Genomic DNA, 13,163 nt, shown 5'->3' with positions numbered 1-13,163 from the left:
TTACTTGGTTGTTACATGGTATGTGTACTATTTTATTTATTTTAGTTTTCCTACGCTAGTCACGATGACGTGCTTTGCTTACATTCAGTGGGCCATGCCCGCTTTCACTTTCAAAGCAGCCGGCACAATGGTGGCCGTTTGTTTGCAATGCAATAAGTCTCGCATTTAAATGCGAGTCCCATAGCATTGCAAATACTGTCTCACCGTATTCATTCTATCTTCTCTATGGGTCTGGACAGCCTGGCAGGGATGACTAAATAGATGTTCCCTGAGTGAGGCGGCCCATTACAAACATAAAAACCTGGGTGCTCCCAATGCTATAAAAAAAGGTACTTACATTGGCCTCATGACTCTAAACAACTGCAAGTGTGTGTAGACCCACTGCAGACTCTTGCTGGCAGTTTCCCTACTTTCTCCTGCATGATCGCGACCTGAATTAAAATAAAGCTCTCCAGGAAAGGACAGGCTCCTGGAAAACGCATTGTGCCCCCACAGACAGGCTAATCAGGAAAGTAGGAAAAAAGTATTAGAGGAGTGGGCTGTGGAAATCTGGGAATCTGTTTAAATCGGCTCTTGTTTTTCATCGGATATGTTCTGCTTTTGTAATTGTCTACTTATACACATACTGCCATCTTACAGGTGCTCGGTGCAGCACTTGTGAAAATAACCACTTAAACTGCATCCGGAGACTGGTTTCTACTGTGTGTCTACCCTGGGAAAAAGCAGGCGAGGTGCAGGGTGGCAAGGTGTCACCCAAGCCAGGGCAAACGCAGGATGTGAGAGGAAAGGAATGTGATGAGGACTCAAGTGTAGCACTGGATATTCCTTCAACTGGACTAACTGCTGCTCTATCTACACTAGTGACACACTGTTCATCTAGGAGAATGCACAACCTAAGTACTGCATAACTCTACTGCTATAAGGGCAATGTTCAAGGCACCCTTCGTTGTCCACAGAGCCTCCCAAGAAAAAGCATTTGCAATGCAATAGGTCTGGCTATTACGCGTGTTTGAGATATTGGCATTTTAAATGACAATGCCTTTGATTTTTTTGGGGGGGTTTTTAGAACATAAATAAAAGGCTTTGCCATTCACAATACGAATAGCTTAAACCCGGGTAATTGCGACACATACTGTATTGCAAATTCTTTTTTTTCATGGTGACGCACTAAACCACTGTCGCATGGACTAGTTCAGAAGAGTGGTCGTCGAATATTTCAAATATATTACACAAAGTCTGTTTTTGGGGTTAAGAGTTGCATCGCTTTGACGTCCCCTGAGCATGTAAGCGTGGAGGATTAAAGCCGTATATTTACATTCATTATTTAAATGTGAAATTTGCGGCTGAAGAATGCAGTTTTATTGCATGTTATAACTACAGTGTTACTGCCAACAATGTAGCAACTCAGGCTTAGTTCTGCAGCAATGGCGCCTTGAGGCCTAGTGTATGATCCACATTCACTTGCCCCCTGCCTCGCACCCAGAGGCTTGAAACCAACTCCACCGGTACATAAATATGTATAACCGGTCCCACCAGCAGACTGACTTCAAACCGACCCTGCTGACATACTTCCAGATTTTAACCAAACTCTCTATCGCACTGTGTGTTTTTTTAATGAATTATGTTATTCCTCTGTGAGATTGTAAGACAATGTTGGTCCACGAGGGCCCAAACCATGACAGATATTCCAGAGCTCTATGTGTGATCTTTGCGGATACAGTTCATTAAATGGGAACAGATTATAAACTGCTACTTTATCCTGTATTGTGGGCCCACCTTTGGGCACCTCTGATTTAAACCAAACCTTCTTTCAAAACTTGAAATTTTAAATCAAACCCACTGATGCCCATTGAGGTTTTAAAAAAACACGACCACACTGTGATGAGTTCTATTTTAATCCTTCCTGTCACAGTGACATTAAAATCTATACAAATTTGTAATTCCAATTATCACACCTTCCTTTCACAATAACATGAAACCACAGTCCTGTATGTCCATGGGTTTTTGTAAATAAAGTCATTGTCATCCCATGAAGGCTTGAATTAACCACAATGGCACAATGTGAGAGTCTAAAACAACCCCACCGTAATGTTGGTGAGATTTTAAAATAATCCTGCTGCCAACCAGAGAGATATTTAAACCGAGTTCTATTTTCAAATACATTTTTTTACTGTCCTCTTTTCAGGCCCCCTTTCTTTATAAACTGCCCAGAAGAGTGGTTCCTCACAACAAGCCAGTGATTTCAACTGTAAAGGACTCATCTTTTGAACATATGGCTGAAAATGCCCACAAAATACCCGTTCACATTTTTGAAGACATGCGGCTCACAGAAAGACCACAACATGTTGCCCTCTGATGGCTATTTTTTTGTCTGGAATACCAGAAGAGTGCAGTTCCTAGGGAAAGAAAGGTATTTTCTAAAAAGTGCCCTCACACACCCTGGAAGATGTCATGCTTCATCATTGGGCCTTGCTCCTCATCGGGCCGGCGCTGCAATGCCCAACGAGCACCCGCGAAGGGTCTCTTTGGCGGAGATCTTTTGGATGAATCCGTAGGGTGAGTGCGGATGTGTGGAATATGGTAGTGCAGTGAATAAGTGTGTGAGTCTAAAATAGGTATAGGGCTGTCCTAACTAAATGTGTTTTATTCTCAAGGGGCACTAGCCTAGTTAAAAATAATCTGCCCTAGTTGGATATAATGTTCCTAAAGGGCTAGTGTTGTGTGTAGGCTCAACATGTTTCGTGCCTCTATAGCCCCTAGCGGGTCGGGTGGCACTTCATCAGGACTAAGGGAAATAAAATAGAAATTAGGAGATCCTGGCACTACTGCTTATATGGTTCAGTGGTATTTGAGGCTAGTACCCAGAAGCAGTAAGCAGCCCCAGGTTGGGTGATCCCGAGGTGAAAGACCCCTAGAGATCGGGGCTATTACTGACGGGTTTGGCAGAGCACTTCGTTGCTCTGTATTCAGGGAGGCAGTGCAGCTAGCGGCTGTCCTACCCTTGCTTTGGCACCCGTGGCTGAAGGATGCCCACAAAATACCTGTTCACATTGTTGAAGACATGTGCCTCACAGAATGACCACGACATGTTGCCCCTGATGGCTATTTTTTGTCACCATTTCTAATAAAAAGAGACCTGCAAAAGGGTTACTGGAAAATGTGCTTAGTTTAACTGCTTTCTCTTTTCATTTTTTTTTATTGAAGGACATAAGGATGAAATAGTTTCAGTTTCAGTTTCAAAATGCTTTATTCGGTTTGTACAAGTACAACCATGTAGCAACACATAAATACAATTTCAATTCATATTTATGTGAGTTAGATAATGAAACAGTTTAAAATTACATCGATATCCATACCAGTCTTATTATAGTTCAATTGTAGTACAGAACTATCTCGTTTAGGTGCAAAATTAAATTTGGTCACTCTATATATTCTAGCAGCAGTTGTTATACAAAAGGTAAGTGCAAAAGATGCAGATGTAAAGTGCAAAAATTCAGAGGACCTATTATATACATAAAGTGCTATTGACATGTGCAAATAAGACTAAAGTGCAAAAGTCTATTTTATCACTATAAACATTATAGCAGCAGCTTGTTTACAATAAGGGTTTGTGCAAAAAACGCTAGTGCAAAAACGCTAGTGCAAAAGGCAAGAAACCACTTAAAATGTAACAGTCTGGAGGGTATTCAGGGGGAAGGGGTCATATTATAATAGATTTTCTTTGCCACATACATTTTAGGATATAAGTGGCCACACGATAACACACATCAGGGGAAGCCAAGTAAAACATCAATTGCATTGCGGCTCTTGTATTGTACATGTTATGATCTAAGAATAATTGTTTCAGATAAAACTTCCTAAAACCAGTATAAAAATTACAAAAAAGTAAAAAGTGGCAGGTGCTCTGTTTGGATTTCCCATCGCATGGGCACAGACATGTTCCAGGTCTTTTTACTGTAGGGAAAGCCACTAAATGGTGAACTATTCCCAGCCTCAAATGGGCTAGAACAAAGCGATGGGAATTAATATTGACAAATGTGAGATAGGAGGAGAGACCTGTGCTAAGGTTGTATTCCATGTATAATATGAACGTACTTTGCATTGCATACTCCTTCATTCTGATCCCTTTTGCATGGTCCAGGTAAATGGATTTGAGGTCAGGCTTTGTTAAAATTGATTCTGTTAGTTAGTCTTTAAAAATGTCCTGGCCAAAGAGGGTCTTGTACCAAGATTGAATGTGTTTTAGCCAGGGGATTTTCGAGTGACAGTCAAGTTTGATACAGTCCATAATCACTTCCTGGGTAAACCTTGTTTCTTCTTTAGCCCATATGGACCGCCATAGGGACAGTGGGCGCAATGCAATCAAATCTGTAACATGATTTATGCCTAACTCTCTGTGGGTGATTTCATTTGAAGCCGAAGCAGGGAGGCATAATAATCGTTTTAGGTACTTGTTTTCCTCCTGCTGGATGGACCGGGCAATCTGAGGATTGTATCCCCATATCCCTGCTCCGTACAAAGCAGAGGACATACACCTTGAATTATAGATGGAGATCATCTCTCGGATTCTACGACCCCCTCGTTTTGAGGCAAATCTGAAAATACAATTTACATTTCTGGTCATTTTCAGGTCAACATTAGATTGTTCATTTACCCATCTCCCATCCCCTGAGAAAGTGATACCTAGGTAACAGAAATATTGAACAGCCTCAAGTTTATCCCCATCTAGGAAGAATGTTTTGTTTTTCTTCGTTTTCTTTCCACAGCTCATAGTCATTGTCTTGCCCTTGTTGATTTTGAGCGTTCTGCCCTGGATAAAAGTATGAAACTTTTCAATTAACTTTTGCAGCCCATTCGCGGTCCTAGAAATCAGGATCGCGTTGTCCGCATATAAAAGGACGGGTATTTGCTTTCCATTAATAATAGGTGCATCAGCATAAGATTCTTGTAAAAATGTGTCAACCTGGTTAATAAAAAGGGAGAATAAAAGAGGGGCAAGCACGCACCCTTGTCGGATCCCTCTGCCAATTTTAAAAAAGGGGGTACATTCACCATCTGTTCCAAATCTAACCTTGCTTGAGAGGCTACTGTGCATTCTAGCCAAGAGGTGGATGATTTCAGGTGGTGCACCCATGGCAAGTAGTGTGGGCCAAAGCAGTGCGTGTTCCACCAAGTCAAATGTGGAACTTAGATCGGCAAAGCACAAAAACAAATTCCCTTCCTTGGCTTTCGTGTACTTGCCGATAATAAGTTCCAGGTTCACGCACTGCTCCATAGTTCCTAGACCCCTTCGGAACCCGTATTGGATAGGTGAGAGAATGTTATTGTCTTCTACCCAGGACTCTAGTCTTACCAAGAGTACACGACTCAAAATCTTTAACGACGAGTCCAAAAGTGAGATTGGGCGGTAATTTCGTGCTTCTGCCCTTGAACCCTTTTTAAAAAGTGGCACTATAATTGATTGGCCCCATGAAGTTGGTAACTTGTCTTCAATAGCAGCATTAAAGTAACGGGTCAAAATGGGGGCCCATAGGGTAATCTCAAATTTGTAAAAGTCCACAGGGACCCCATCCGGTCCCGGGGCTTTCCCCCCCTTACTCATCTCGATTGCCTCAATCACCTCGCTTAATGTCACAGAAAACAGTATTTTCTCCCATTTAAAACAGGTTGATGTACCAGTTAAAACATTAGGATTAAAATCAGAAATAAAACCAGGGGTAGATTCAGAGTTAAAAATCCCTGTAAAGTGTGCTATCCAGGCCCGGCAACTGACATGTGAGGTTAACTCTGGAATGTTATCATTCTTCAGGAATGGACTATTTACAGTGTCCCAAAAGAGTTTATGGTCTTTGGTATCAGCAGCCAAATCTAATTTAGCCCATGCCTCGTCCTGTAGTTCCTTCTTCCTGTCGGAGAGTGCAGTTTTATAGTTGTGACGCTAGTCCCTGATCTTGCTGGCGTCTCTTGGAGTAGCATCAAGTGAGGTTTTCAGTCTTTTTAGTGATTGTGCACAATGATCATCAAACCACACTGCCTTGACTTTCCTTAATTTCCGAGCTTTATGTGTCAAGGATTTCTCAATAGCTTTTGTTATGTTTAGGAAGTTGGATAACAAAATTCGTGGGCATGGATTAGATGACAAGCAATATTCAACCTCTCTGCAACAATTTGTGATCACGTTAGCTACAAATTGGTTGGGGTCAACTTTTATCCATTTCACCCTCATCCCATTAGGTCTTTCTGCCGCGATGTCCTGGATTGGTTGGCCATAGGTGTTCGTTTTGGTTCCCCAGCCCAATAATTCAACGGTTACACTATTATGATCACTGACAGTTTGTTCCATCACCCAGACATTAATGTAAACTACGGAACAGGATATCATAATGTGATTGATGAATGACCGGCTGTTTCTCCCATGAAATGTCGGACACCTGTCATTGTTTATGTTCTTGTTGCATTCTAGGAGGTCCAGGTCATATTTGGCAAGTAGTTTATTTAAAGCACCACCATAGTTATTGTGCGGGAAATGATTATATACATTAGTTTGCCTTCCCGTGTACTCCTCCCTATGGCCACATGCCCCCTTGAGAGCGTAGTTGCATGTTTTGATGTTAAAGTCTCCAGCCCATAAGATTGCAGCTGGTTTGGATGTACTTGATAAGGTCACATCAATGGCTTGCTCTATATCGGAAATGATCGATCCCCGTTTATGCCCCAGAATATTATTGTAGAAGTTCACCACTATTAGATCTCTACATCTGCTGTGGGCCATACGCAGAACGGAAGCGTGCTCTCCTATTACAACATGTTTGTTAACACGGAATTCGGTCAGTGCGGTCGATATCAGGGTCACTAGACCTCCCTTGGCTCTACCAGCCTGAGATGCCACAGCCTGCACACTAAAGGAAGTATATCCCTCGACGTGTACTTCTTCCCTGTCCCAGGTTTCTTGCAGGCAAATAATGTTGTAACCCTGTTTGATAAGCCCAAACGAAGGTGTTGACCTTAGAGGCTAACCCAGCTATGTTCCACGTGATTGCCCTCAAGTTCTCCTTTGAAGCTGCATGTGGTGGGTTGGTAACTGTTATGGTTGGTGGTATTGTCGGATTCTCCAGTTCGTTCTCACCGGTATGTATGGTTACATCTACCAAGATTGAATCATCAGAGTTTACTTCCACGGTGTCTATTGGAGATTCCTCGGCTATATTGACGTCCATCAACCTAGGTTCTTCAGTTACTGGTGATCCAGCAACAACAGTATCCCCTAGTCAGTCATTTTCATCTAGGGAGTTGAATATCTGAAATCTGTTGGATGTTGGGACTGCATACTGACCATAAACGCTAGAACCTAGCCCAGGGACATTAAGGTTATTGAGATAATTGGGGTTTGGTGTTCTGAATAAATTCTGTGGTTGCTGTGGTACATATTGGACATTTGGGTCATGGGGAAACATAGGGTGCCCGACTGGTTGCACTGGTGCCTGCTGTACAGGTGGGTGAGGCATGTTTATTACTCTGGGGTGTTTGAAATTCTGCACTGGAACTTTAAATCCCACCTGATTCCTGTAAAAGTAGTCCAATGGGAACAGGGTAGTGTTGTAATCATTATCTGATGGGATCGGTGCATTCAAGATGGAGTCCCTTGCCCATTCAGTGGTTTTATAGTTTATGATTACACAGTCCCCACTTATTTCTTTTTTGCTAGGACCCACCCACCCTACCCTTTGGGTTGAAAGAATCTGACTTGCCCCTCTTAGGGGGAATCCACAATTGTGGGCAAGCCAGTGCAAAATTTTATTTTTAAGTGTTTCGTTGTTTTCAAATTGGGAGGGTTTAAGTTTCGGGACATTAGCAAGAATTGCCACATATGGTCTACTTTCGGGCGGGAGATTAATCACTGCAGGAATGATGTTATTATAGTGACTACGTACTGGTGGATTCTCGATTACTGGGATATGACCCGTTGCCTCTCTACCTCTAGCCTCAGAGGGCCCACTTGTCGTATTAGCTGGGGTAAAGGTGTGCAGGTTACTGGACTTGGCGGTAGCTGCCGTGGGGGCGACATTTCTTACAGGAAGAACCTGTATGTTAGTTGTGCTAGTTGCAATCACACTGTCCTTATTTATATGAGATGCGTGCAAGGTGGTTGAGGTGACTTGTGAACCCAGATGTTCAAGGATGTCTAACTTGGCTAGACCTAATTTCTCCAAATTTTCCACCCTTTTACAAATCTGTTCAAGTTTGTCAGTTAGGGTGGCAATAAGAAGCTTCATAGCATCTACAATTTGACACGTTAAAGATTCCTCATTAGGTATGGTAGGATTAATATTGTCTCTTAGCCCCAGGTTTAAACTTAACTGTGGGGGTGGTGGCTCTCCTCTGTTAGCCTGCTCTGATAATAGCGAAGTTGCCTTCTTTTTCCTACCCCTTTGTTTCGCACACACCCTGCTTGGGGCCAATAGTTTTCGGTTGTGCGTGCGTCTGGATCTGCGATGAGCAGAGCCATGATCGGGCGTACTGTCTACACAGCTACTGATGGGGGAATCGATTATGGGGATAAAATCTTCATTCTCGCAGGAAATCAGAACTGCGCTGGTCTCAGGCGCATTACTGAGCCCCGGTGCCTCAGGTGGTGTAACATTAATCTGTAAATTTGGGGTTATGGACAGCCGACTTTCCCTATCTTGAAACACTACAGGAACTGTGGGATGATTTTCCACATGGGTTGGCTCGGCCCCAGGAAGACCCATGTAGGATTGCATTAAAATAGAGTCGTTTGATAATGATGTCACATTTATATTATTTATATTGTTTACGCTGCGATCATCAGGTTGTGATATATGCTGAATTAAACAAGCGCTAGGTGGTAAGGACAATCGTCTCTCAGTTTTTTCAATAGCGTTCGCTACCACCACAATGGTCTGTTGTAGCATGCGATCTATTGCAGTTAGAGTTGGTAGCGGTGTTTTTACTGGAGCAGTGTTCCTTGTGACAGAGCGTGTATGGATGGGCGTCTTTTTGACCAGGTTCTTAGTGTTTGACTTGGATTCCATAGGTGCCATTTATGTGATGCGTATTAGGCGATAGAGTAAATACCTTATATATGGTGGCGATTTGGCCAGGGGGTAATGCCCAGCCCAGTCTCCTCAGGCCTCTGAGGGCCACAGAGGGCCCGCCCTTTGCCCGGGCTTAGCCCCGGGCACGGCCCCGCGCGCGGTCCCGCGGTGCAGGAAGGCCAGCCCCTTTAACGGCGCCTCCAAGCGCTCAGCCTCAACGCGACTTCCGGTCCTGTCGCGGAGGCTTCTGGGGGCTGTAGTCTCTACTCCCCCGCTCGGCGGCAGTCCCGGTGTTGGAGGGCTGCGGCGGGGGGAGGAGACAGCAGAGGCGGTGCAGTTGTAGCAGCTTTCGGGTTGCCGGTCGTTCGAATCCCCAGGCAAACAATGCTGTGGCAGGTCGGGGTCCCCAAGCGGCACAACAGCGTGCAGGTAAGGACACGCGCTAAGCGCCACAGGCTAAGGCGTTTACACACCCGCTCCGCCGCAAGGCCAGCCCCTTTAACGGAGCCTCCAGGCGCTCAGCCTCAACGCGACTTCCGGTCCTGTCGCGGAGGCTTCTGGGGGCTGTAGTCTCTACTCACCCGCTCGGCGGCAGTCCCGGTGTTGGAGGGCTGCGGCGGGGGGAGGAGACAGCAGAGGCGGTGCAGTTGTAGCAGCTTTCGGGTTGCCGGTCGTTCGAATCCCCAGGCAAACAATGCTGTGGCAGGTCGGGGTCCCCAAGCGGCAAAACAGCATGCAGGTAAGGACACGCGCTAAGCGCCACAGGCTAAGGCGTTTACACACCCGCTCCGCCGCAAGGCCAGCCCCTTTAACGGCGCCTCCAGGCGCTCAGCCTCAACGCGACTTCCGGTCCTGTCGCGGAGGCTTCTGGGGGCTGTAGTCTCTACTCCCCCGCTCGGCGGCAGTCCCGGTGTTGGAGGGCTGCGGCGGGGGGAGGAGACAGCAGAGGCGGTGCAGTTGTAGCAGCTTTCGGGTTGCCAGTCGTTCGAATCCCCAGGCAAACAATGCTGTGGCAGGTCGGGGTCCCCAAGCGGCAAAACAGCGTGCAAGTAAGGACACGCGCTAAGTGCCACAGGCTAAGGCGTTTACACACATAAGGATGAAATAAATTTATGGTTGATTCTCATAACCCTAATTTAAATATAATTTGCTTTTCTCTTAGCTCGCCAAACTGCACATTATGTACCAATAGCCACGTGAGCACAAGACAAGTTTCTTGAGCAACCGTGCAGCTTCACCGCACCTGTGCTTGTTTTTCTGGAATATTTTCTGCATTTTGTCTGATCCTCGATTGACATCAATATATTAATAAATAAAGCCACCAGAATCTTGGCAAAAGATTCCTCCATTTATGCCGATTTTGTGGAAGTTTCAACAGTGATAATTGTTTGCAAAACTATTTCATGCCTTGGGCTTAACAAACAATGCCCGATTCTTTGACAGTCCCTGCAGATAACTAAAATATTTCCCTCCTTAGTGTAATAGTTGGCGGTCTAGTGGCCAACACCCATGCACCCACGACAGGCCAGGCGTGGCCTGCCGGAATTAATAAAAGGAGGACGGCCGCTCGGGGTACGTCACTTCCGACCTGACTAATAGTGTGGTCTCCCTGCCCCCGCCCTAGGCATTCTACCTACTTTCAGGTCATAGCTCAGCCCAGATCCACAACACCACACTGGCGACGAGCGGCGGGGGCCCAACCGTCGCTCTCACCGTGCACCACTTGGCTGAACCTGCCGCCTCCTGTGAGCTCGGGCGCGGCTGTGCACCGCATGGGCTGAAGGCTGCCCGACGTCGGCAGCGTGTGCGCGCCCGCCTCTGCCTCAACGCCGGCCGCGTTTGTTGCGGAAAGCATCAGGAGTAAAATGCGACCTCACCGGCAGCCCCACTGTGCCTTGCCCGGGACGGGCTGAATAGGCTGGCCACACCACCGCCAAGCTACACCGCTCTGGCCCTGCCCGGGGGATAAACTGCCTGGAACCCCACCTAGGAATGAAAAGTGTAACTCTATAAGGCAGACACAAGGATTTTTCTTATTGCTGTTTTCCTGTTGCCCAACAAGCATTGGCAAGAGGAAGGAAAAAAAAAGAGACTCAAGTAAGGAGAAGGAGGGGACAACCAGCGCATTCAGAGTAAAAGACAGGACTGATACTGGTACAGAGCACCACGTGGAACACCCTGCGCTACCCTACCCTAGGCCCTGCCAGAGCACGTGGCACACCACCGGCCTAAACACACCCAGAGGCCCCACCATCGGACGCAATTGGGGGCCGAGACCAGGCCGTAGCCCGCATTCCGTTCCAACACGCAGCGTCAGGAGTCTTACCTCCCTTCAGTGAGTTAGAGGATCCCGCGTCAGCCTCCCCCCGCTGGAGGATATGGATCTTACGTCTCAACAACCATTTCGTCGCGATGAGAGAGACGGACAACGCAGTAAAGAGGTCCTTGCTGCTACACTATGCGGGGACGAAATTTTCTAATTTTTCAAGCATCTACCTAATACAGGGGAAGCAGATGACTATGATGCGGCAGTGACATCGTTAAATGGCCACTTTGATCCACAATTAAACCCGGATTTCGAAGTCTTTAAGCTCGGACAAGCCCGCCATAAGGAAGGAGAATCGATGGACATGTTCTACGCACGTCTCCGGGAGCTTGCCAGCACGTGCACTGATGAAGATCAGCCAAAGGAGACCAGGAAACAACTAATTCAGGGGTGCCGCGACAAGACCTTACGAGGGACTCATACTGCGCAAACCAAGAATCACGCTGGCGGACATACTGATACTATCCAGATCACATGACCTGTCCGCGGCGAGGGCAAACGAGACGGATCAAGCCCTAACCAAGCCCCACGGTTAGCCGGAATCCATCAAGGTGGAGCGAGCCGATACCGTGAGAACCAAGCCCAGAGAGACACATTCAGAAGACCAAAAGGAGACGCCTCCAGATCAAGATTTGGATTCTGTGGTCATGAGCTACATGCCGCCAAAGACTGTCCCGCCCAAGGAAAGACCTGCACCAATTGCGGAATACCCAATCACTTTGCGTCCGTCTGCAGAAGGCGCAACAATAACTGAGAATTCTGAGGACAGAAGCCCCCAACGCGAGCCGTCCGGCAACTATCGGTGACAAACACCGCGCCACCTGACCAAGCACAGAAAAGACCCACGAAACACCTGCCACCGGTAGAAGATTCCTCAGAGGATGGCGACGAAGAGGTATACATAGTATCCTTCACAAGGGAACTCAAACAGCGCCGCCGACCACAGCCCAGGTGCATAGTCCAGGTTGCGGGAACAGAGGTGAAAGCGGTCATCGACACAGGGGCGACAGTGAACGTCATGGGTCTACAACAATACCAAAGCCTACGCCCTCGCCCTCCTGTGATGCCGTCCAAAACCATAATCTATGCGTATGGAGCAGACACGCCCCTGCCGCTGAAAGGAAAGATCTCAGTACCCATCAAGGTAGATGATCTTGAGGTAACAGCCACCATCCATGTTATCGACAGGGAAGCGGACACCTTCCTGAGCAGTCACACTGCAGAGGATCTAAAGCTAATGGCGTTTCCCAGAGGAATCTGGACGTACCAGGTAGAAGAGCTCCTTGGACAGTTCCCCGAGCTGCTCCAAGGCCTCGGGTGCATCAAGTGTGACCCTATCAAGCAACACATTGACAAGTCACTCGCCCCAGTTGCCCTGCGACACAGAAGGGTTCCTTTTCACCTGCGACCGCTCGTGGAGAAGGAGCTAGAAGCCTTAGAGGAACAAGGAGTCATCGAAAAGGTATCCTGGCCGACACCATGGGTATCCCCGACGGTCATCATTGAAAAGCCAAAACAGCCAGGAGCCATACGCCTATGTATCGACATGCGGCTGCCCAATAAAGCAATTAGGAGGGAACGGCACATAACACCAACGATGGATGACATCGCGGATGTCAACGGATCCAAGTGGTTTTCAAAGATTGACTTGAACGCAGGGTATCACCAACTGCCCCTGTCCGAGGAGAGCAGATACATTACCACTTTCAGCAAACACCTAGGGCTCAGGAGATACAAACGAGTGAACTTTGGAATATCCTCGGCGGCCGAAGTATTCCAAA

Source organism: Lissotriton vulgaris, chromosome 8 (assembly GCF_964263255.1).
Source record: "Lissotriton vulgaris chromosome 8, aLisVul1.2, whole genome shotgun sequence".
Taxonomy (NCBI): Eukaryota; Metazoa; Chordata; class Amphibia; order Caudata; family Salamandridae; genus Lissotriton; species Lissotriton vulgaris.
This window is presented reverse-complemented; position numbering follows the sequence as displayed.